At 42.6% G+C, this 24,415-nt stretch overlaps 1 protein-coding gene and 1 long non-coding RNA gene across 4 annotated transcripts in view; one reads left to right on the top strand and one right to left on the bottom strand.

Annotated features, from left to right (window-relative positions):
- Positions 1–477: 477 nt before the first annotated feature.
- Positions 478–15,130, bottom strand: LOC109567509 (uncharacterized). 2 transcript variants are annotated; one of them, XR_011570247.1, is made up of 4 exons: positions 14,925–15,130; positions 7,958–8,050; positions 6,605–6,719; positions 478–1,566 (listed from the first exon to the last, which is right to left on the bottom strand). It is a non-coding gene; the product is annotated as an uncharacterized lncRNA (long non-coding RNA). The 2 variants fall into 2 exon arrangements; XR_002182059.2 differs by lacking the exon at positions 478–1,566 and having other exon boundaries at positions 1,889–6,719.
- A 191-nt stretch (positions 15,131–15,321) lies between these two features.
- Positions 15,322–24,415, top strand: part of NCOA5 (nuclear receptor coactivator 5) — a 28,310-nt gene continuing 19,216 nt past the window's right edge. For both annotated transcript variants that reach the window (XM_019972501.2, XM_019972503.2), the window contains exon 1: positions 15,322–15,460. The gene's annotated coding sequence lies outside the window, so the exon portion shown is untranslated. The remainder of the gene's footprint in view (positions 15,461–24,415) is intronic.

Raw genomic sequence — 24,415 nt, 5'->3', positions numbered from 1 at the left:
TCAAGCATCCTCGCCTTTTCCTCACTTTCCAAAGGCACAGTCGTTTTTTTCTTCTGTCTTGCTGTTTTCCTCCTTCCTTCTCCTTCCTCGAATGAGTTTAAATTTTACCTTCTCTTTAGATAAACCTCCTCTTAACTCCCTGAGACAGAAGTAGATACTGCACCCCACCTTCGCCCCTGCTCCCATGTTCCCACAGCATTAATATGCTGAATTCTCAACCCATATGCCTGGCCCCATTTGATGGTGAGCTCTTTGAGGGCAGGACTGAATCTGTCCCAGTCCTGGGCACCAACACATTTGCTGAATGAATAAATAAGTGAGTAGGTTCAATAACTTCTTATTCTAAGCACAGTCTCCGTCAGAAAGGAGGTACTAAGCTGGTAGTTTCAACACAGACCTCAAGTTGATACCCGTAGTCCCAGAACACTTGAAATCAGAGACCAAGGAATTTCATGAAAGTCACACAAGCATGCCTGGGATAGAGACAACATTAAAATATCTTTTCCCTTTTTAACCCACTTTGAAAAACACAAGCACCATTTTCATTCCTAGGGGGGCGGTGGAGGGGGGCGTTACTATAATAACTTAAGCCATTACTTATTCTTTATTTGCTTGATTCTAAAATTGGGCCCTTCACAAAACTGCCTTGGGAAGCAAGTACACAGGATTAAACATTAATTATATTATATAAAACATATCATAGCAGCAATTAAAGCAGCTTAAATTAATGTGTGAAAGAATAAATAGTAGCCTCCGGGTGGCCCCATGGGGCGAAGACCAGATGAGATAAAGAGAAGATATTTTAGTATATGCATATCCCGAGGAGACATGGGCTGGCAGGCATGGGCCCAGAGAAGGCATCGAATCTTCTTGGGCTGAGAAGAGTGTGCTGGCGGAGGAAAGAGAAAAGATGACTTCTGGGGAGGGTGACAATATTTCAGAGTCCCACTGAAGGGTGAAACCGTGAAGCATTCAGTGGTGGGAATAGGGCAAAAGACATTCCAAAGAGCAGGAACCCAGGATTTTGAAATCACAGAAGAAATGGCCTTTGTAGGGAGGTGGGGGCGGTGGGGGAAGTCCCAGGGCCAGATAAATGGATGAGAAGCGGGCCTGAAGGTCAAGTCTGCAGCACTGCTGGAATCTGGCTGCTAGGTGGTTCTAAAATACAAACCCGATTGTGTGCCTCCCAGACGTGAAGCAACCCCACAGATCTCTCACTCCCACAAGCCCACAGGGCCTCAAGGCCTGCATCTCTGTCCTCCCTGCCTTCAACTTTCCGCTCCAGACTGTGCTGTCATCGCTGCAGGGAAAGCCCTTTCCCACTGTCCTTTCATTGAACCAACTCTTTCTGTTTTTAAAAAGTATTTATTTGACTGCGTGGGGTCTTAGTTGTGGCATGCAGGATCTTCGTTGCATCATGCAGATTCTTTCGTTGCAGCACACAGACTCTAGTTGTGACCCTCGGGCCCTGGAGCTTGCAAGTTTCAGCAGTTGTGGCTCCTCTGTCCATGGGATTGTCCAGGGAAGAACACTGGAGTGGGTTGCCATTTCTTCTCCTTGAGTCTCCTTAAAGAACGTAGGATTTTTAAAACTTATATATACATATATATATATATATATATATATATATATATATATATATATATAATTTTACTTTATTTTTCATATTTTTTGGCCTCGCTGGGTCTTCACTGCAGTGTGCAGGCTTTCTCTAGTTGTAGCATGCAGACTTAGTTGCTTCATGGCACATGGGATCTTAGTTCCCTGAGCAGGGATCAAACTCGCATCCCCTGCATTGCAAGGTGGATTCTTAACCACTGGGCCACCAGGGAAGTCTCCCAACCAGCTCTTTCTTATCCTTCAAGGCTCAACTCAGGTGCCTCTTCTCTGGAAAGCCCTCTCCATCAGCCAACCTGGGATGTGCACCCCTAGCTCCCCATGCCTGCTCAGAACCCTGGAGCTGCTTGCCTAGGTAAGACTCCAGCTCTACCACACCGTATTTCAATTATTCTGTTTACTCACAGAACCAGTGTATTGAGGTGACTCAACTCAGTGGGATATAATAATGAAGCTTTTTTCCCCCTAATCTCTGCCTTCAGTCCTGCTGTGTTGAATCTCCATTTTCCATTCCTTAACGACATCTTGGGCAGATTGCATTACTTTAGGATCACTTTCTGTTGTTAAGCTTCCATCCTTGAAAGCTTTATTCTCAAACTCAATTTAAATCTCATTTGATCTTCTCCCTTACTTATCCAAGGATTGACTTGAGCCAGGACCCCACTTGTTTGGATAAAAACTGGAAGTGGGTGTGTGGCCTGATTGGGAGACATACCCTGCTACCATCCCCTTATTGAAATTGGGAGGAGGGAGCGGGAACAACCTTCTGTAACATGGCCCTCTGCCTGTTGCTTGACCCTGCTTCCCTGGCTAACCCAGGGAGGCAAGTTTTCATCCATGGAGCATATAACCTTCTTAGGGTCTTCCTCACTGCCAGGTTCTCTGACAAGGGGCATCTTGCTCAGACTTGAGCTCTCCTAACTTGTCCCACCACCAGCAGGGCCCCTGCCACTGGTGGGACCCTCTGCTCAGCAGTCAGTCTGCTTGAGCGGGGTACCAGAAAGCCTAACTACTGGAGCATCCACCTGACCCAGAGAAAACTCACACCTCCTGGTCAGCGACTCTACTTCCTCCCCTGTCCACCCTTCTTCTCTCCTGCTCAGATAAGCACAGGAGGACATCAGCAGATCTGTTGCCAAGTAACCCCCGCCACCACCACTTGGGAACAGTATCCCAGCATCCTCTTCTTGAACTCACTCTTCAGTATGCAGGAAGGACTACCAGAGAAAGGTGTGGGGGTGGGAACTATCTTCTGCCATAGATACTACATTCCTCAATAAAACCAGAGAACTCCTCCCTCCCCAGGATTATTATATGGCAAGGAAAAGGAAAGCAAGGGATTGGCTAAGGGATATGGGACCATTTCTGCCCCACTAGTAAACCTTGGAGAGAAAGTACTGCCTCCCGTTTGGAATGCAGGTTACAAAGGGTGGGCCTGTGGCTTTTACCAGCTCCTAAGTAACGGGGAACTCTCACTCAACGACCTTTGGATTGGGCCCTCACCCATACCTGAATTGATTCCTGGAGAAGATGATTTTTCTAGCCCGAGGCCCACAAGGAGCCCAGGCACATGCTGATGCTAAACAACATGAATGTGAATGTGGGGTGGATGTGGGACCATGAAATGAGACTGAAAGGATGCACTGGAATCCACCTGCTCATCCCCACACTGTCCAAAGTTTAACTGCCCGTCTCTTCCAGATGACCGGACTCTCCAGCTGGGATTCCCAGGCCCAGGAGTGGACAAAAATCTTTCCCCCTCAGCTCGGCAGAGCTGGCTGGGAATTTATCAAAGAGAACTAAGAAACTCAGGAAAGAACCCAATCAGAAATTAAGGAAACATAAGAGCTAGCAAGTGAAAGTGAAGTTGTTCAGTCGTGTCGGACGCTTTGCGACCCCGTGGACTGTAGCCTACCAGGCTCCTCCGTCCATGGGATTCTCCAGGAAAGAATGCTGGAGTGGGTTGCCACTTCCTTCCCAACCCAGGGATTGAACCAGGGTCTCCTGCATTGGAGGCAGACACCTTAACCTCTGAGCCACCAGGGAAGCCTGGTAATGGAAAGAAGAAGGAAATGGCAACCCACTCCAGTACCCTTGCCTGGAAAATTCCATGGACTGAGGAGCCTGATAGGCTCCTCAGTCCATGGGGTTGCAAAGAGTCGGACACAACTGAGTGACTTCACTTTCACTTTCAAGAGCTAGCAAAAGTAACAGGTGAGCTGACAAACAAGTTCTTTTTTATTATTATTATTTTTAATTGGAGGATGATTGCTTTACAATGTTGTGTTGCTTTCTGCCAATCAACGACATGAATCAGCCATAAGTATATGTATGTCTCCTCCCTCCCACCCACAGAAAAGCTCTTTATCATGATCTGGTTAAAGCCCCTCACTGGCTTGGCTGCCCTAGACAAAGACGACTTCATGTCTGGCCCACAGCCTTCTCAGACTCTGAGATCTGGAATAAGAGATGGCTTTGGTTGAAGGAAGGGCTTCCCTTGTAGCTCAGTCAGTAAAGAATCTGCCTGCAGTGCAGGAGACCCGGGTTCTATCCCTGGGTTGGGAAGATCCCCTGGAGAAGGAAATGGCAACCCACTCCAGTATCCTTGCCTGGAAAATCTCATGGAGAGAGGAGCCTGGTGGGTTGCAGTCCATGGGGTCGCAGAGTCAGGCACGACTGAGCGACTAACACTTACTTACTTACTTAGGTTGGAGGAAGGGATCTGAATTCCGTACTGGGGCCTTGAGATCCTGCATTATCTGGCTTCCGCTGACCTCTCCCTCTTCTGGCCTGCTTGCTTGCTACACTGCAGCCTGTAAGGCCTCTCGGCTCCCCACTCAAGAGCCTTTGTGTTGCTCACTCTACCTCAAACGCTTATCCTTCACTCTTCCTCTGCTATCTCACTACTGGGCTTTCCCGGTAAATGGCATCTCCTCAGAGTGGCCTTCCCTGATTACCTTATCTAAAATGAGTTCCTCCACTACCAAAGGTATTAACTCTTTACTCTGTCATCCATGTTGAAAATCAGCTCAGATGTCTAACTGTACCTCCAGGCTTCCCCTGTGAAAATTTTCTGGCAGACTGTTAATCATTATGGTTTCAGATTTTATGATGTAAAAATACCTAATGCCAAGCTCAGCTATCCATTAGTTTCTTAGAGTAGAGAGAGCATTCAGTCCAATCTCCTACGTAGCATCTTGTTGGCACCTCACTCACATGCCCTCCATGTACATGTTCCTGTTCCCTACTTGAAGCACGTGTGGCCTCTGCCTGGGGGACCTTGGGTGGTTACAAGAGCTTGTTGAGGTGTTGAGGATGTCTGGACAGAAGTGCCAGAGTCAGTGTCCTTAGGAACAGCCATCTACAATGACAAGAATTTGATGGATGAATATCCTAACTCCCTTATCGTTTTCAGTCATTCAGTTATGCCAACTCTTTGCAACTCCATGGACTTGACTGCAGCACACCAAGCTTCCCTGTCCTTCATTATCAATCAGAGTTTGCTCAAACTCATGTTCATTGAGTCAATGATGCCATCCAACCATCTCATTCTCTGTTGCCCACTTCTCCTCCTGCCCTCAATCTTTCCCAGCATCAGGGTCTTTTCCAATGAGTTGGCTCTTCAGATCAGTTGGCCAAAGTATTAGAGCCTCAGCTTCAGTAGTCCTTCCAACGAATATTCAGGGTTGATTTCCTTCAGGCTTTACTGGTTTGATCTCTTTACAGTGCTCATCCTTTAGGTGGGATAACTCAGAAGCATGTGTTCCACACTCTCTCCCCATCAAGATTACGCTCCATTGCCCCTTAACCAACCCTGTAATGGCTTCCTTCCCCTCCCTGTTTCACTTCTCCCACACCCCTATCTGCACTTCCTGGGGCCGACTCCTAAATAAACTAGTTGCACTTAAGTCCTAGTCCCAGTTTCTGTTGTGGGGAGAATCCGACTGAGGCACTTTCATTTGTGTAGGAGGAACCGAGCAGCAGGAAGTGGGGTAGCTAGGTGGGCAGGAATGTGGCCTCTGAAGTCAGAGGCCTGAGTCCGAAGCCAGGTTCTGCTCCTGACCATGTGGCCCTGAGCACTTTCTTAACTTCTGGTTTCTCCTCTGTTAACATAGGCCTAACGTAAGAAGAAGGGGCTATATATATATGTATACACATATAGCTGATTCACTCCATTGTACAGCAGAAACTAACATGATATTATAAAGCAACTGTATCCCAATTAAAAAAAAAACTGGCCTAACAGCTCATATGATTATCATAAGAATTAATTATGTGATTTTCCTCTAATATCCACTAAAATATTTATATTAATCATTAAATTAGAAAACTGAGTCCTAGAGAGTGTATGTGCTAGGTCACACAGAAGCCTGGCACTCTCATATCCCACTTCAGAAGATTGTGCTCTCGTCTTCCCTGGGCTGAGGACGATACAGTCACAGGGTTCCACTTGTCCTAGACTTTGAATTTTCCTAGGTGGAACTGGATGTTTATCTGTGCTGTCCAATAGCGCTTTCCAGAGAAACATTCTGTATCTACACCATCCAATAATGTAGCCACAAAGTACATGTGCCTATTAAACCCTTGGGACATGGTAAGTGCAACCAAGGAAGCAGATTTTTTATTTACTCCTAATAAACATAAAGTGCTTGCCAAGTCACTTCAGTCGTGTCCAACTCCTTGCAACTCTCTGGACTGTAGCCTGCCAAGCTCTTCTGTCCATGATTTCTCGTGTAGGAATACTGGAGTGGGTTGCCATTTCCTTCTCCAGGAGATCTTCGGGATCCAGGCATCAAACCCAGGTCTCCTGTATCTCCTGCATTGGCAGAAGGGTTCTTTACCACTAGCGCCACCTGGAAAGCCCATGTATTGCTAGTGGCTATGGTTAAATTAGACAGCTTGGGTCTAGAGGATAGGGGTTGGGTGATGGTGGGAAGAATCACTTCATTTTTTTCTTCTTTCCTTATTTCCTCTTCCCTCCTGTCACCTTTCCTAGCCGCAGTGATCCAGCCCCCTATTCACAGCACTCTCTGCCTTTCTCTCCTTTATGCTGTGTTCTTCGGAAGGAAGGGACTGTGACAGCCGTTGTATTTTCATACACCCTGCAAGGTGAAACAGACTCCTTTGTGATCCCCATGTTGAAAGACAACACGAATACCTGCTATAAATATAGCTGAATAAAGATCCTTTTCTAGATGGCTTCCATTGTTCCCTGTTCGCTTACAGTATTCATGCTGAGATAATTTCCAGCTTCTGAGAAACTCAATAGTTATAAAACATACCATTACCTCATTTTCATTTTATTAGATTTACAGGTCACAAGACTACTTTGATCTTTACCAAGTTCATCATTAATGGTTTCAAAATAATGTTCTTTCTGTTTCAGCATGAGCCCAATACAGAACTTCCTACTTGTGTATTCTTTTATCTCCTGCTTCCTACTTTTACTGTCTAGACAATAGCAGCTAATGGAGTCTTTCAGATGCCAGTGTGTATTTCACACTCACGAAGAGGTTCCCCACAGAACTCTGTGACCCCATAGCAAAAGCAGGAAAAGTGATTTCTTTCCAAACCATCTAATCCCAATGCATGGCCTGAAAAGGTCTGCCTGAGTCATATATCTGATAAACCATCAGCTCTTCAAGGCTACAGTTCCATGGTACCTTTCAGTAATTCTGCTGGACACAGTGGGACACACACGGGCTTGGGTGCCTGACAGATATGGGTTTGAATCCTGACTCTGTTGTTTAGCTGTGAGAAAAAATAACTTGTCTGCTTTGAGTCTCAGTTTCCTCATTGTAAAATGAAGGAATAGGATACTTATTAATACTTTACAGGGTACTAGAAAGACTAACGGAGAAGGCAATGGCACCCCACTCCAGTACTCTTGCCTGGAAAATCCCATGGACGGAGGAGCCTGGAAGGCTGCAGTCCATGGGGGTAGCTGAGGGTCGGACACTACTGAGCGACTTTACTTTTGCTTTTTACTTTCATGCATTGGAGAAGGAAATGGCAACCCACTCCAGTGTTCTTGCCTGGAGAATCCCAGGGACGGGGGAGGCTGGTGGGCTGCTGTCTATGGGGTCATATAGAGTCGGAGACAACTGAAGTGACTTAGCAGCAGCAGCAGCAGCAAGACTAAGAGGATTTACATAGGAAGCAGGATATTGAAGTCACTAAAAGCACAGATTTCCTTTCTAGTATACTGTCCTATGACCTTGAGTAATTAACCTACCTCTTTGAGCCTCAATTTTCTCATCTATAAAATGGGACTAGTAATACCAGTGTTGCAAGGATTAAATAACAATATGTATAAAGTCCTCAGACATGACTGACTCACCTCTTAGTATACCCAGAGGGGAGCTTCTCATCTCATTCTTCCCAACCCAGGGATTGAACCCAGGTCTCTTGCATTGCAGGCACATTCTTCACCCTGAGCCACAAGGGAAGCTCAAGTCAGCGACCACATTTTTTTTAATGGAAATAAAGTTGATGTATATGTGACGGGTGTACAGCATAATGATTCACAATTTTAAAGGTTATACTTCATTTATACTTATAAAATATTGGCTGTATTCCCTGTGAAGTACAGTATGTCCTTGTAGTTTATTTTATGCGTTAATAGTTTATTAACCCCTTAACCTTATCTTGCCCCTTCCCATTGGTAACTACTTGTTTGTTCTCTATATCTGTGAATCTGCTTCTTTTGTTATATTCACTTGTTTGTTGTATCTTTTAGAGTCCACATATAAGTGATATCATAACATTTGTCTTTCTCTGACTTATTTCACCATGTTGTTGCAAATGGCAAAATTTCCTTCTTTTTAATGGTTGAGTACTATTCCATTGTATATATAAGCCGCATCTTCTTTATCCATTCATCTGATGAGCAATTAGGTTGCTTCCATATCTTGGCTGTTGTAAATAATGCTGCTATGAATACTGAGGTGTGTGTATCTTTTTAAATTAGTGGTGGGCTTTTTGCGGGGAGATATATATCCAGGAGTGGAAATGCTGAAACACACGGTAGTTCTATTTTTAGGGTTTTTGGTTTTTTTAATGCTGTACCCCTTGGTTTGTGTTCCCCAACCAGGGGTTAAACCCAGGCCCTCAGCAGTGAGAGGATGGAATCCTAACCACTGGACTGCCATGGAATTTCCAATTTTTAGTTTTTTGGGAAACCTGCCTACTCTTTTCTACAGTGGATGCGCCAATTTACATTCCCATCAACAGCATATGAGAGTTCTCTTTTCTCCATAGCCTTGCCAACATTTGTTGCTTGTGTTCTGATGACAGGCATTCGACAGGTGTGAGGTGATAGCTTCTGGTTCTGATTTGCATTTGCCTGGTGATTAGCGATGTTAAGCATCTTCTCATGTGTCTGTTGGCTATCGGCATTTCCTCTCTGGAAAAATGTCTATTCAGGTCTTCCACCCATTTTTTAATCAGGTTGTTTGGTCTTTTAATGCTGAGTTGTATGAGCTGTTTATATATATTGGATATTAACCCCTTATTGGTCATATGATTTGCAAATATTTTCTCACATTCAGTAGGTTGTCTTTTCATTTTGTTGATGATTTCCTTTGCTGTGCAAAAGCTTTCTAGTTTAATTAGGCCTCATTTATTTTTGCTTTTATTCCCTTTGCTTTAGGAGATATATCAAATATTACTACTATTTATGTCATAGAGTGATTGAATACTGTTTTTAGAACAGGATTCTTAAGTTTTTTTGTGTGTGTGACGTTATGGACTTCTCTGACCATCTGGAGAAGACTATGGACCCTTCTCAGGAAATGTTTTTAAATGCATAAAATATGATAGATAAGGTTACAAAGAAAACTAATTATATTGAAATACAGTCATCAAAATATTAGAAATACAAAGGTGTGATATAGCACTGAATATGCTTCTTAATTAATGGTTTAAATAATAAGATCTTGTGGCAAGCCTAAAATTTACATTAATTTCAAAATAATGATGAGCATAAACAATAATTCAAGACCTCCCTCACAACTGTAATGTGATTTGAAATATCTGTGCTCTCTGTTGGAGACAACATAGCAAGCTCTGCTAACATTATTGTTTGTTGACTACATTCCTAATTGAAAGAAAAGTTTAATTTCAGTAAGAGGTAAATGAAAATAAGGAAGTAGGTTTTTCCCAGTTTGTGAAAAACCTCACGTCAAGTGCCCCTGCTTTATATTTAGTACCCCTTTATCCTCAGCTGTGAGATTAGGCGGTAACTCCCAAATTTTCCTCATATTCCATTGCACAGCCTCTGATTGGAAAGGTAATTTTAAGAGAGAAAAGCACAGTTCTCTAAGAGTGCAGGGACCTCCCTGGTGGTACAGCGGCTAAGACTCCACGCTCCCAAAGCAGGAGCCCAGGTTCCATCCCTGGTCAGGGAGCCAGATTCCACAAGCCACAACGAAAAGATCCTGTGTGCCACAACTAAGACCTACTGTAGTCAAATAAGTAAATTAAAAAAAAAAAATTTTTTTAAAGAGTGTGCCTTAGGCTGGCAAGCTACTACCAGCTAATTAATGCTTATTGGCAGGCACTGTTCTAGAAGTTTTAGACATGCTAACTCAGCAACATTCACAATAATCTTTTGAGACAGGTCTTTTTACTATCTCTGTTTTACAAAGGAGGAAACTGAGGCACAGAGAGGTTAGGTATCATGCCCAGGGTCACACAGCTGGTAAATGGCAGAGCCAGGATTTGGAGCCAAGTAGTCAATGGCAGAAGGAAATGGCAACCCACTCCAGTGTTCTTGCCTGGAGAATCCCAGGGCGGGGGAGCCTGGTGGGCTGTCGTCTCTGGGGTCGCACAGAGTCGGACACAACTGAAGCGACTTAGCAGTAGCAGCAGTCAATGGCAACCCACTCTAGTATTCTTGCCTGGCAAATCCCAGGAACGGTGGAGCCTGGTGGGCTGCTGTCTATGGGGTCGCACTGAGTCGGACACGACTGAAATGACTTAGCAGCAGCAGTCTGAATCCATAGTCTGTTCTCCTATCAGTTCAGTTCAGGAGCTCAGTCATGTCTGGCTCTTTGCGACCCCATGGACTGCAGCACGCCAGGCTTCCCTGTCCATCACCAACTCCTGGACCTTACTCAAACTCATGTCCATTGAGTCGGTGATGCCATCCAACCATCTCATCCTCCATCGTTCCCTTCTCCTCCCGCCTTCAATCTTTCCCAGCATTAGGGTCTTTTCCAATGAGTCAGTTCTTCACATCAGGTGGCCAAAGTATTAGAGTTTCAGCTTCAGCATCAGTTCTTCCAATGAATATTCAGGACTTATTTCCTTTAGGGTTGACTGGTTGGATCTCCAAGCAGTACAAGGGACTCTAAAGAGTCTTCTCCAACACCACAGTTCAAAAGCATCAATTCTTCGGTGCTCAGCTTTCTTTACCAGCTCTCACAACCATACATGACGACTGGAAAAACCATAGCTTGATGAGATGGACCCTTGTTGGCAAAGTAATGTCTCTGCCTTTTAATATGCTGTCTCAGTTGGTCATAGCTTTACTTCCAAGGAGCAAGCGTCTTTTAATTTCATGGTTGCAGTCACCATCTGCAGTGATTTTGGAGCCCTCCAAAATAAAGTCTCTATTCTAAATGGGGAAGGGGAGTGAGATTTAAATTAAAGCCCTTAGGATGAGTAGCAGTTAAAGAGGTGGCAGAGAAGGGAGTGGGGCGGGGGGCAGGGGGATGAAGGTGTAGGAAATGGCCTGGGAGAGGGCATGGCCCAACTGTAAATGCCTCCCTCCCTGCCTCCCTCAGAGCATCTTATTGAGCAAGGATTCCCACCAAGACCAGCACAGAGGAATGAAGAACTTCTGGGCCTTTATTACATCATGTGGATTCTTTGAGATCTGGACATAAGAGATATTAATTCTTTTGCCCGGAAAAATGCATTTATTCACATAATATTGTAGAAGGTTCTAATCAAAAGAAAATTACTGGCTGAGAAGGACACAGCGTCACTTCTGCGTATTCCTGCCAAAAATGTTTGACCTGAGTCGAACAATGAAGAAACATCAGAAAGCCTGGATGAGGGATGGTCCTTAAAATAAACGGCCTGAACTCTTAAAAAATGTCAAGGTCAGGAAAGACAAAGGAAGACTGAAGAAATGTTGCAGATTAAAGCAGATGGAAGAGATTTGAAAACTAAAAGGCAACATAAAACCCTAGACTGGTTTCTAGACCAGAAAAAAAATCTTTTTTGTTTCTTTTGCTCTAACTGACATTAGTGGGACAGCTGGTGAAATTCAAATAATAGGTTTGATAACGCAAAGATAACATAGAGATACTAATAATTTAATCTAGCATAGTAGATTCAATAATACAGAGAAACAGTTACAAATTGAACAAGGTAAAATGCTCAACATTTGGGGAATCTGGGTGAAGAACATTCAGGAATTCTTTGTACTACTTTTGCAACTCTAATGTATAGCCAAAGTTATTTGAAGATTTTCAAAATATTTCTAAGTATTGTGAAGTCTAGAGCCAGAGGGTTTCATGATGCAGTAAATGACTGCACTTAATCTGCAGCTTGTCTGAGCTCTGCACATCCTCTTCATCTACAGGAAAAGGCTGAGAAGTGCTCTCATGAGATAATTAGCAGAACAGGGTGGCGAGAGATTCATCAGTTGTGGAGTACAGTGCAACCTGGGAGTCAAAAACCCAAGTCACTCACCTCCAATGCTCTATGACCTTAGGCAAGTCATATAAGCTCTTGCCCCAAATGATTTACCTGTAAAATTGACGTAATAATAGTATTTACCAAGGAGAATATCTACATGACATCATGAGAGGGAAGGAATCCTTAAACAAGACACCAAACACTACAAACCGTGAAGGGAAAGATCGAAACATATGACTACATTAAAAATTAAAACTTCTCAGTGATGGGATACCATCAACAAAGTAAATCAACAAACCACAGAAAGAAGACCTAACTAACACAAGATCAGTATCGAGCATATGTAAATAACTCCTATGGATCAATACGAAAAACATAAATAAACCCAGTGGAAAAATGGTCCAGAAATATCAACAGACAGAAACCTGGAGAGCCTGTAAGAAAAGATGCTCAATATCACTAAATTCAGGAAAATTAAAACTGAAAAAAACATATCATTTCACACATATAAGTGAAAATAAATGAATAAAGTCAGAAAATATCAAAAGTTGGCAAGTATATCTAAAAGTGGTGTTATATATTGCTTGCACAAGTATATACTAGTACTTCTTTGGAGAGCAATCTGGCTATTAACCTCCTAAAGTTCAAGATGTGGTATAGTACAAAGTCATCAATTCCACTCCTAAGGTGTGTGTTCTAGAAAACTCTGACATGTATGGGCTTCCCTGACTACCATTGGCTCAGAGGTAAAGAATGCCAATGCAGGAGTCTCAGGTTCGATTCCTGGGTCGGAAAGATGCCCTGGAGAAGGGCATGGCAACCCACTCCAGTATTCTTGCCTGGAGAATCCCATGACAGAGGAGCCTGGCAGGCTACAGTCCATGGGGTCACAGTCAGACACAACTGAAGCAACTTAGTACAAAATATACCTGAAAATGTATGGAGAGTGAGTATTTATAGGAGAGAGGAAGAAAATGGAAGGAGAATCTTAGTTGTGAGTGAAAGGTATGCATTATATTATTTTATGTAGTTTAATGTATGTTTGAGATATTAAGGAATTTTTAAAGTTTAAATTATATAGCATCAGAACAGAGAGCCAGAAACAAAAATAAAAAATTTAAAGCATATAGTATCACATAGAGTTGTTGTGAAGAGTACGAGATAATGTAAAACTTCTCGGTGGGTAAAGTAACAAGACAAAGTTGAGTCACAGTATCTCTGTTCCTGTATATCTAACTAAAAAGTAATAATAAAAAGTTGAAGGATATCAGCCTAAATTAAGAGTATTCAACCAAACAATGAAAAGAGTACCACTATATGTCATAAGCACCAAAAAGCAGCAACTGAGTCAAGTGTCGTTTTTCACCTGACACAGAAAAGGATATCAGGAAAGCAGGTGAATCCACAAAACCCTGAGACTCCTCACCAAGAGTGGGTGAACAGCCTGGGATAAAGTAAAGGGGAAATTCCTGGGAGTAGAAGTCCCTATCTGCCTTCAGAACCTCTCGGCCAAGGCAGGAAAAAACCATACAGCTTCCATTTTCCCAGGTGCCATGATGAATTACGGGAAGGATCTGAAGGCCAAGCATACCTGCTGATAGGCATCAGACACACTCTGTACTATTCATAAGGAGAATAACTAGACAATAGAGTGCATCCCTATTTCTTTCCTTCAGTTATTTTTGTTTGTGCACAAGTGTGATTGTTTGCCTAATTTTATCTCTCCACTGCACTGAATCTCCAAGACAGCAGGGATGGGTCTGCATTTGCTCATGATAGCAAGTAGGTGTATAATAAACCATAAGGCCACCCTGTAGGTGTATAATAAACATTCAGTGAATAAATTAGTGGAGGGACCTTATGAACTGGTGTCAAAGAAATCTGATTTCTCATAGTATTCAAATCCCACTGCCACCATTTTTATTTTGCATGCACTATTCACAAGAATTTCCCTGGTGGTTCAGATGGTAAAGAATCTGCCTGCAATGCGGGAGATCCGGGTTCGATCCCTGGATTTGGAAGATCCCCTGGAGAAGAGAATGGCTACCCAACTCCAGTATTCTTGCCTGGAGAATTCCATGGACAGAGGAGCCTGGCAGGCTACAGTCTACGCAGTCGCAAATAGTTGGAAACGACTGAGCAACTAACACACACATTCACAAGGACAAAAACTTGACCCATGGGGTTTGCAGCACTTCCTAACTCACAAAAAGCCTACCTGATTCACATAGCCATCACTGTGATTAACAGAGTGCATTTACAACTGTGTGAGCAAATTCCATTTACTGTGACAAATATATTCTGCAGATTAAATGAGCAATACAATATTTTACATGCTTCATGATCAACAATTACTTTCTGGGAAATTTATTTTTGACACTGAGTGAATATTCCAGAAAAAAAGAAAGAAAGAACTCAAGATGAATCTGTGACTATCACCAGAATCCTTTTGCCTCTTGTCAGTAAAACTAAACAAGATACACAGCCGCTTTGCTGGTGCTCCTAAGTTGCTTCAGTCCTGTCCTACTCTGTGCGACCCCAACGGTAGCCCACCAGGCTCCTGTGTCCACAGGATTCTCTAGGCAAGAATACTGGAGTGGGTTGCCGTTTCCTCCTCCACACAGCCTCTTTAAACGTAAACAAAACACTTTCTCTACCTCTCTGCTTTGTTCCTTGTGATCCGGAGGTTACATGAATATATGTATTAGTCTCCAATACACACATCTATAGGTGTTGAGTCTTATACAGGGCGAAATCAAAGTATTCCAGGATTTAAATGATCTCTTTCCACAGTTACAGAGGAAAGAAGGCACTCTGAAAATCTGAAGAAAGGCGAAGCCCTTTAGGATGGTGGCGACCAGGCCTGGGACCCATCCTCACCCGAAGACGCCGTTGCTAGGCAACCCCTTGAGGTCTCAACCGCCAAGCGAGCCACTTCCCCGCCCTCATCGCTAAGGAGATCGACGCTCCAACTCAGTCCTGCCGCAAACACGCGCGCTGTTGCGACATTGCCGCGCCTGCCGCTGCGTGCGCGCCCTCTGCCCCTACTCCCCGCCCCGGCCGCCATTGCCTCGTGCCCGCGCCGGTCGGTTGGTGGCGCCTTTGTCCTACGGCGGGCAGGTGGGCTGAGGCGGAGGCGGCAGCGGCGGGCCTGAGGCGGAGAAGCGGCCAGCAGCCCGCTGCGCTGGTAGCGGTGAGTGCCGGGAGGCGGTGGCCGTTCGCCGAGGCGTGGGGCTGACGGTTGAGGGGGCCCAGGGCCGGATGGGAAGGCTGAGGCAGGAGGGCCCGCTCGACGCGCGGCCGCGACCGCGGCCCCCCTGCGTGTGCGCGCGGGGTTGCGCATGCCCGGTGCGGGGCGCGGCCTTCTCTTGACTACCGTCGAGCGCAGGCCCGGTCAGCCGGGGCGGCAGGAGGTGGGCTCGGGGCCGACGGCTCCGCACCGCCGCCTGCGGTCTGAGCACGACCCGCCGATAATAGCCCTTGTGGGGCTCCTCTGTAGGCTCGGGCCTCACATTCCACGTCTCCTTCTCGAAACGTGAAGTCGCTCGCCTTCGGGTCCTCAGCTAATCGGTGGCGCAGTCAGGATTCGAACCCGGGCCGAGGCGGCCTGCCTCACCGGGCTCTCTGCGCGGCGCGCGGCGCTGGGTGGCGAACCGAACGCGCTGTCCCGCGTCGCCGCCGCCTCGCGGCCTCTTGACAGCATCCTCGAGGAGTCTCGTTGTTATTTGACATTCCCCCTACACACACCCGTTTTAATAGCGCGGATCCGGGCCTAGGAAACGGGGAAAGCGACCGAGCCCGCGGTTACCCTGGCAACTAGCGACCGAGCCAGCGTCCCAACCGGCTGGTTCTCCGTCTATGGAACCTGGGCACCTTCTGCACCCCGACGGCTCGCCGGGAGGGTTTTTTTTAATGACGGCGTTTCCCCAGTTTCAGCCTTTCGCGTTGCACTTTTACATCCATGTACCCATCTGAACAGCTATTTATTTACCAAATGTTACTTTTTCTTCTTTAAACTGACTTTTCCCCCCTCTTTTAAAAATACATTTGTTTAAGGTGGAAGCGTAAATCTCCGTTTAATGGAAAGCCAATTCTTTAATGCTCATAAAGAAATAAATACTTACGTATTAAAGTAAACAGTGCGTCCTGATTCCTCCTGAAATTATTCTGCGTTCCACGCTTTGGGAAACGCTGCCCTAGGAATGTGGGGTTAATTGTGGTCCTTCTTCCTTTTAGCGCTGTGCACAGAATTTCCCCCTGAGACTTAGCGGACTCCATGAAACACCCTAGGGTCTTCGGGGGTAATAACGTTAAAAGCTTTCTCGTTGTAAACCGTTCTCATCATTAACTTACGCGGGATAGTCTCAGAGAAACTTTGCGCTCAAGAGCACCCGGTGTGTCTCCTCGGTTTTCTTGTGGCATTGTGGTGTGGTACCTACCAGATAGTTCCACAAAAATGTTTTGCAAACGCCGGTGGATCTGCTTTGTGACAGCTCTAGATTTCATGTTTTGCGTATGAGTCAGTCTGGGTATGAAAACTAACTGGTGTTGACTTTTCCAAAACAGTAAAGCCCAAACTTTGCTTTGTGAATATTGGAAATCACTGCAGTATGTCGACATCAGTTTCTTCCTCCATTCTGGTTTCTTTGCCTTTGCTTTAACTTGTCTATCACCCTCCAGATACGTTTTTGAAACCTCCGACAGTCTTAACGTAAAACATAGAAACAGTGATTTTCCTTGTAGACTGTGCTGGAGAAGGCCCAGAGGAAGAATTTTTCTAGGTGCAGGTTGTTGAATGGCCCAGGCCTCTGAACACCACGGGTTGAAGGAGGCATTGACAAATTAACTTACGCCTTAGTTAACATTGTGTTCTATTTGTAGTCTGTTCATAAGCTCTGTTTTTGTGTATGAGAGAGCAGATTTACTTTAACTCACTGAGAGAGAACTCAGAAAAGTCAGCATAGGCCTTTCAAGGGCTTTTTCCTCAAAAGGCTGTGTAAAAAATCCTTATTCCCTGGGAGTACTTTGTGCAGGGACAATGTAGAATTTTTGAAAGGCTAAGGTAATTTTTTCACATTTCAAAGCAGCAGTCCTGTGTGGAGAAGAAATGAGAATTTTATTTTATTCCAGTCAATTTCAGAACTTCAGTAAATGGAACCTCATCTACCAGTGTTCAAAAGCTAAAAATAAACATTTTTTGGAAAGGCTTTAGAAGTCTGATGAGAAAGAGCACCTGACGGTTTGAAACTTCCTTTTAAGTATCCATTGCAAGCATTCGTTCTCCATCGCCTGCAGATGGCAGTGCCTTTGTACAGCTTATTGCTGTTGAGCAAATTATTGGAATTCAGTTGTGCTTTTAAGAATGGAAAACCTTAGGGTGGGATGATTTGAGAGACTAGCATTGAAACATGTATATTACCATATGTGAAATAGATCGCCAGTCCAGGTTCGATGCGTAAGACAGGGTGCTCAAGGCTGGTGCACTGGGATGACCCTGAGGGATGGGATGGGGAGGGAGGTGGGAGGGGGGTTCAGGATGGGGACACATGTACACCCATGGCTAATTGATGCCAATGTATGGCAAAAACCACTACAATATTGTAAAGTAATTAGCCTCCAATTAAAATAAATTTATTTAAAAAAAGAATGGAAAACCTTTGGAGGAACTATATTTAACATTCTGTTGGGTTCCATTTACATTGTTTCTTTGTTTTTGACGCTCCACAGGAGAAATTAACCATCTCTTCCTACACTCTCTGTTACTCTTGGTGGTGATGATAAAGTACAACAGGCAGTGCTTATGGTTCACAAAGCAGGTTTACAAATGCCAACTCATTTTCTCCCTTCTGTCCTCTTGTGAGATAGGTAGACCAGTCTTATATCTTAAAGATTTTGTGGTCAAGTAAAATTGGGAAATGTTAAGGTAAAAAAGCAGCGTCCTTACTCCAGAACTTCTCAGAGGCTTTAACATACTAAACATATGCAGTGTGGATGTTCAAGAGAGGAAGGTATCCTGATGCCTTTCTCTTGCTCTCCTCCCACGAACAGCTTACGGTTGTAGTGTTCCCCCAAACCGACTACTCTTTGTGCTACTCTAGATTTGCTCTCTGTACCTTGCTGTTAACTAATACTGACCATATGTCTTTAAGACAAACACTTTAAAAGCTCCATCAGCCTTTTTGTGCCTAAAGGTTTGTCCTGTGAACAGCATAAACATTTGCCTAGACTATTCAGTAACTTGAAGTAAACTACTGAGAAGTTAAAAGGGCAGTAAGCAACAGAAAATTACCCTCTGTGATTCTCATTAGTGAGAGGCATTAAGGAAAGGATCAGTGTTAGGGCGCTGTCTGAGGCAGCAGCACATGAGGGAAATATGAACTATACTGACAGCTAAATATGTGATGCCAGCATGCCTGCTGCTTTTTAAATGGTGGTTTTATTACTGCCAAATATGAATATTTATAGGGATGGTCATTTTCATTCTTTATCTTATCACTAAAAAATGAAAGATAATAGGTCAACTGGACTAATTGCATTAATGTTAAGAAAATAATTCCACTCAAAGAATCAGAACTTTTCCAAACCATAAGACTCTTTTTCCTTTTATTTCATGTTCAAAACATTATTGTTGACCTATGCAAAGACCAACAACTTTAGGCAAAGAGCAGGAGAACTTAAGTTGCATTAATGAACAGTTATAAAGCAGAATGGCTTACAACTTTAGCTCTAAAAAATATTTTGAGTGGTCTCCTGGTTTGGATCTGGAATGATAGAATTACTGAAAGTTAGGTTGATTCTGCAGCTAGTGAGCAAGCTGTGAAGAACTTTGAATTACAAGTCATTTGGCTTTTAGGTTGCATACTTAATTATGCAGTTGGAGACTGAGATAGAGATGATACAAGAAGTTTGTTTTTAATCTCTCTTCAGAAATGACTTTTGATATCCAAAAGAAAAAATAGGAAAAAGATGATTTTCATTCAGTTTTAAAACTTAGAGTTTTAAATATATAGTTGAACTTTTTTTCAGCCTTTGGGAAGATTACATTAGGACAGCATCAGAGTCACTAGAAACAGCTCGTTGGAAATACATGTTCTTGGGTGCAGCTTCCCATCCCCACTCCCAGTTGACCAGTCTGCAGATTTTAGCCATTGTTGTGACATGTTCTTTGTAACAGTTTATGAACTATTCCCCCTTGAACACAGGAGTTTAGAGAGGTTTTTAAATGGAGGACTTAAGTATACGTTCTGTATAAACTACAGGAATAAATAGATAATAGAGTAGCACTGTAGTTCCCAAATACCTACCAATAAACTTGCTTAAGTGTGGATTGGATTCCTAGGCTCTATCCTCAGATACTGAAAGTTTGAGAAGGGGTCTGGAAATCCCATTTTTAAACATCTTCTCAGGTGGCACTTACGTATCTTCATTAAAGAAATGTGATGTTGAGAATGAAAAGAAAAAATATATATGGGCGGGGAGAAGATGGGTAGTTGTTTAATGGGTGTAAGAGAGTTAATTTTGTAAGATGAAAAAGTTTTGGAAACCTATTGCCCAGCTGTTTATATTTGTGAATATACATAACACTACTGAACTGTACACTTAAAGATGATAAATGTAAGATTTTAGAAAAAATAAGGTTTGTTGTCTATTTGTTCCTGATCAGTGGATGGTTAGCTAATTAAATAATGAGTCCTCTAGCCATCAGTTCATTTTATATCCCTTTTTTGAAGGTAAAAATCATAACTTTTAGATATTTTTCTCCCCTCTAGTCCCTTCAGTGTCAAACCAGTGATCTTCAAGGAACATTATTTTAATGGGCAATATTTTGAATGTCATAGATTTAAATAATCCCCTATTATTTTGAATAATAAACATAGAGTAAACCTTCATTAATTTGACTTCACTGAAACTCTGTTTATGGTAGTTCAGTTCATAGCCTCCTAACATGCCCTCCTGCCACCAGTTTCTTCCTTTCCCATAGCAGAGATTTTTTTGTTATTTAGTCTGCTCTGGCTTGCATCTGTAATTCCTCTCTTTTCCTGCTCCTATCATCCCATTTCCTACAGTAGACTTCCTACAGTATTACTTACTGTGCCCTTCAGACCATTCCTTTCCCTTTGCATGTGCTGCAGTGACTTCTTTATTTTCTGGTAAACTCATTCTTCAAGACTCAGTTTAAATGTTATTTTTAGACCTTCCAACCTCTTCCACCCATCCCTCGTCCCCTATTCCTCCCAGTGTTCTCTCTGCCCTGACACACACATACGCATAGGTAGGCCTTCTTTATCTCTGCTGTAAGCCCATTTTAAATTATGTTGTGATTATCTGTATACATGTGCCTCTTTTCTTTATTAAACAGTGAACTCCTTTAAGGCAGAGACTTAAGCCTTGTTATTTCCATATGTCTTAAGACCTAGTACAGAGTGTGATGCGTGGTTATGTATAGAAGCATTTGATGTCCTAATTACAAACAGTACTTTTTAAGTTCATTAATTTAGTTTTCTAAGGATCTCTGGGCTTCCCTGGTGGTTCAGAAGGTCAAGAATCCACCTGCAGTGTGGGAGACCTGGGTTCAATCCCTGGGTTGGGAAGATCCTTTGGAGGAGGGCATGGCAACCCACTCTGGTGTTTCTTGCCTGGAGAATCCCCGTGGACTGAGGAGCCTGGCAGGCTACAGTCCATGGGGTCGCAAAGAGTTGGACACGACTGAGTGGCTAAGGGACACGACTGAGAGACTAAGTGCAGCACAAGGATCTCTACTTGTACAGTTCAGTTGAAATTTTACTTTTTTAAATGAACCTATATTTTGAAATTTTGTTGCTCCAACTTTTTTAGTAGTTTAGATTAGCTCAACCTTTGTTGGTCCAAATTAGGGAGCTTTTTCTCTTAGTTGATATTCTTCTTGAATCAGTATAACAAATAAGGTAGAATATCCATTTTATCAGGTTTAGAGAAATCAAGTGACTTGACTAAATCCCTTCCCCCACATCCCAGAAAAGTAGGACTAGAACTCAGATTTGCTGATTCCAACCAAGGTTCTTTCCTCAAAAGAAGTAAAAAGGGCCAGAAATTAAATATTGATAGAGAATTTTTGTCTGAGGTGTTACAGTGAATAGAATGTCAGTAGTAAAAGCCACGAACATTGTTGTTTCAGGTGATAGAAATCAAAGTTGTAGTTGAATAAGCAGATCCTACCCTGTTGAGTGTCTGGGGCACTTAAACACCAGTGTGCCCAGCATAGACTGCCTTTTCCAGGCCCCATCAGCATCTGATCAGGGAGCTCTCACCAGTGTTCAGAATGGAAGGAAGGTCTTTCTACTCCCTGTTGGAGGCAGCATAACGTGTTTAAGCATGTTAGTGTCAGGCACACCTGGTTTTGAGTTCTAGCTCTGCCTTTTGATCATCTTGTGACCTCAGATAAGTCACCTAATTTCTCTAAACTTCAAATTTCCTCATTCTCAAAATAGAGATCATAATACAACTCCAAGAGTTGTAGAAAGGTTTGCTTGAGATAATGTACATAACGTTCTTAGTACAGGCTCTGGGGCAGAGTAAGTATTTTGTAAGTATAAGTTATATTGTTTCCACCATTTCTGTTCCTTGGAATAACATCCTAATACCATTAAGGATACAATAATTATTTCAATTAGAAATTGAAGGAGATAACCAAATATGAGGGATTGTGTAGTTTTCAGAGTGAGCTTAAAGCATCGATTTAGAAGCAGCAAGCCAAGCATTCTCTTATCCCTAACTTTACAGTATAACTCATAATATCCCTAATGGTACAATATATCATCAAAGTCATCTTCATAAATATGGTGTAAGTGAGAAGTCCTATCCTTTCCCCAATTTTGGGAGTTACTGTCTCATAGTCACTGTCTTGTCAGTATGGTTTCTCAAGTAGCATTATCTTTGTCATCATGTATTTCCAATTTAATAATTCCTAGTTGTTGGTTGCTTTTCAGCTAGACCTATTGGCAAGCTTTATTTCATTTGTAATCATTTCTTGAAATTGTAGGGAATCCCCTGGCAGTCCAGTGGTTAGGACTTATTTCAACAACCAGAGTTGGCACTGTCAGATGTTACAGTTCACACTGCACTTGTTGAGAATAGTCCTGTTTTCCATTGTGACCGTCTTTGAAGTATAAAAATTGGTTTTACGGTGAAAAGAATTGTTTTGTGGTGGTACAGTTGAAAAATAGAGCAAACCAGTTCGTGAAACTATGAATGAAACATGCATTTTTATTTATAGCATATCTGAGTACCATTGTGTGAACTCTGTCTGGCATATTAGTCTAAAATAAAATTGTAGATTAAGCATTGTGCCTTCCTTTGGGAGTTCTTTACCCCTGTTCTTTTGTGATTTAAAACAGCTCTGCTGCTTCCTGTATAACATTTTCCAGATTATTTTCCATTTTTTTTTCCCCTTTTATGTGAATTCCTTCGGTTGGTGCTGTTTTTCTTGTCTAAAAATTCTTACTAGAGAAGTGCTTTTAACTATTTTTACCCCATAGAAGTTATAGATATTCAGGTGAAGGTTAAGCACCTTGTGGTAATGGTGACTTTGAATGGTATTCACATTGCTAATAAATTGACAAAAGTGTAGAACTACCAACCAAGCTGAGGTGGAAGAGACACTGAGATTGAGCTGCCCCAGATAAAATAAAGCAGGAAGAAAAAGAAGCACTATTTCTTCCCTTTTTTAGGCAGAAGAGGCATTCCACCTCTCCTTGGAGATTCTTTTAAGTTACCACTGCCCTCCTGTTGATTAAATTCCCTCCAATTTTGATTCCCCTCTAACATCCAGAAAGATTCCCGAATTGTCTTTCTGTTTTCCCTTCTCCTTTACATTCATATCATTTCTATTTGTTTGGTGTAAATTTTGTATCTCAGTAAGGGTTTAGAAAGAAAATAATCTGATTCAATTAATTAATACCAAAAAACCCTTTACTACTCCCAGTATTTGCATTTTCAAATTGAAACTTGTTCAAATGAACCTCTAGTTGATGGGTTTTCAAATTATGTGACAGAAAATTGGGATGGTACAAGGTTTTGGTTTGTTGGTTTGTTTTTTCTGCTGCTTCAAATCTTTGTTGTACCGTGATCAGCTCTCTGAAGTTATTTGTACTTTTGGTAGCTTCTCTGTTCTTTCTGTATTTCTGAATTCTTAGGTTTTCCAAAAGTTCTGTGTGCACATATGTTAGAACTGTTTGTGTATGTGAATTGGTGGTGATGATAGTTTTTCGTAACTCTTACTGAAAACGCCTCCACCTCTAGCGTAACCTGAGCAGTCCTCTTACATGGCGGTGAGACTAGCAAAATGTTTCAAGTTTCATTTTGTCCGTATCTTACTCAAGGTGGAGATTTAAGGATCTCTTTAATAGGAATGAATAAACAAACAGTTGCTATACCATACCAAAAGTTTGCTAACCCCTAAAATTAAGAAAATGGTCTAAGAGTTCTCTTTTCTGCAAAAGAAACTTAAGCCACACCATCCAAAAACAATTACTTTGGACTCCTCCATGAAAATGGATACTAGGAGGCAAATTACAGTCAGAATGGTTTAAAGATACAATCTTGAATTTTTAAAATAATCTTTCAAGTGATTGCAAAGAATTTCACGAACTTCAAAGGAAAATATTTACCTCCTTCATTCTAACTGCAACCAGTTTTGCCCCAAAGTTATATGGTACCATGAGTATTTTGATCTCCCCAGTCCTATATTTAGTGGCCCTCGCAGGGGGGCCACTAAATATACAGTGCAGTAGTCCTTTTCATATGATGAGGGCAAAATTATATAGTATTTATAGACACCAGTTATAGTAGTACCTTGTGTTCCATATTCTCACCTAAATGTTTGCTGAGTCAAGTCAGTGTTTAGATGAGTTTTATTTACATGACTCTTTAATAATACATGGAATCCTGCTGGGAAATATGGTCCTTATCTAAAAGAAATGTGCATGCCACTAACACCACTCCCCAGGTATTCCAGAGATACTTTGAAAACGGCTTAAATAATCAAAGACTTGACATTTCTCTCTGGATCATAGTCACCCTGTGTTAGAAAGCGGTACAAAGTAAGTGGGCGGACTAGGTCAGTAGGCCCTTCTAAGCCTGAACCTGATACTCTTCACAATTACAAATAGAA

Source organism: Bos indicus, chromosome 13, assembly GCF_029378745.1.
Source record: "Bos indicus isolate NIAB-ARS_2022 breed Sahiwal x Tharparkar chromosome 13, NIAB-ARS_B.indTharparkar_mat_pri_1.0, whole genome shotgun sequence".
NCBI lineage: Eukaryota > Metazoa > Chordata > Mammalia > Artiodactyla > Bovidae > Bos > Bos indicus.
Note: the sequence above shows the minus strand (reverse complement) of the source record. Positions and strands in the feature narration are given on the sequence as shown.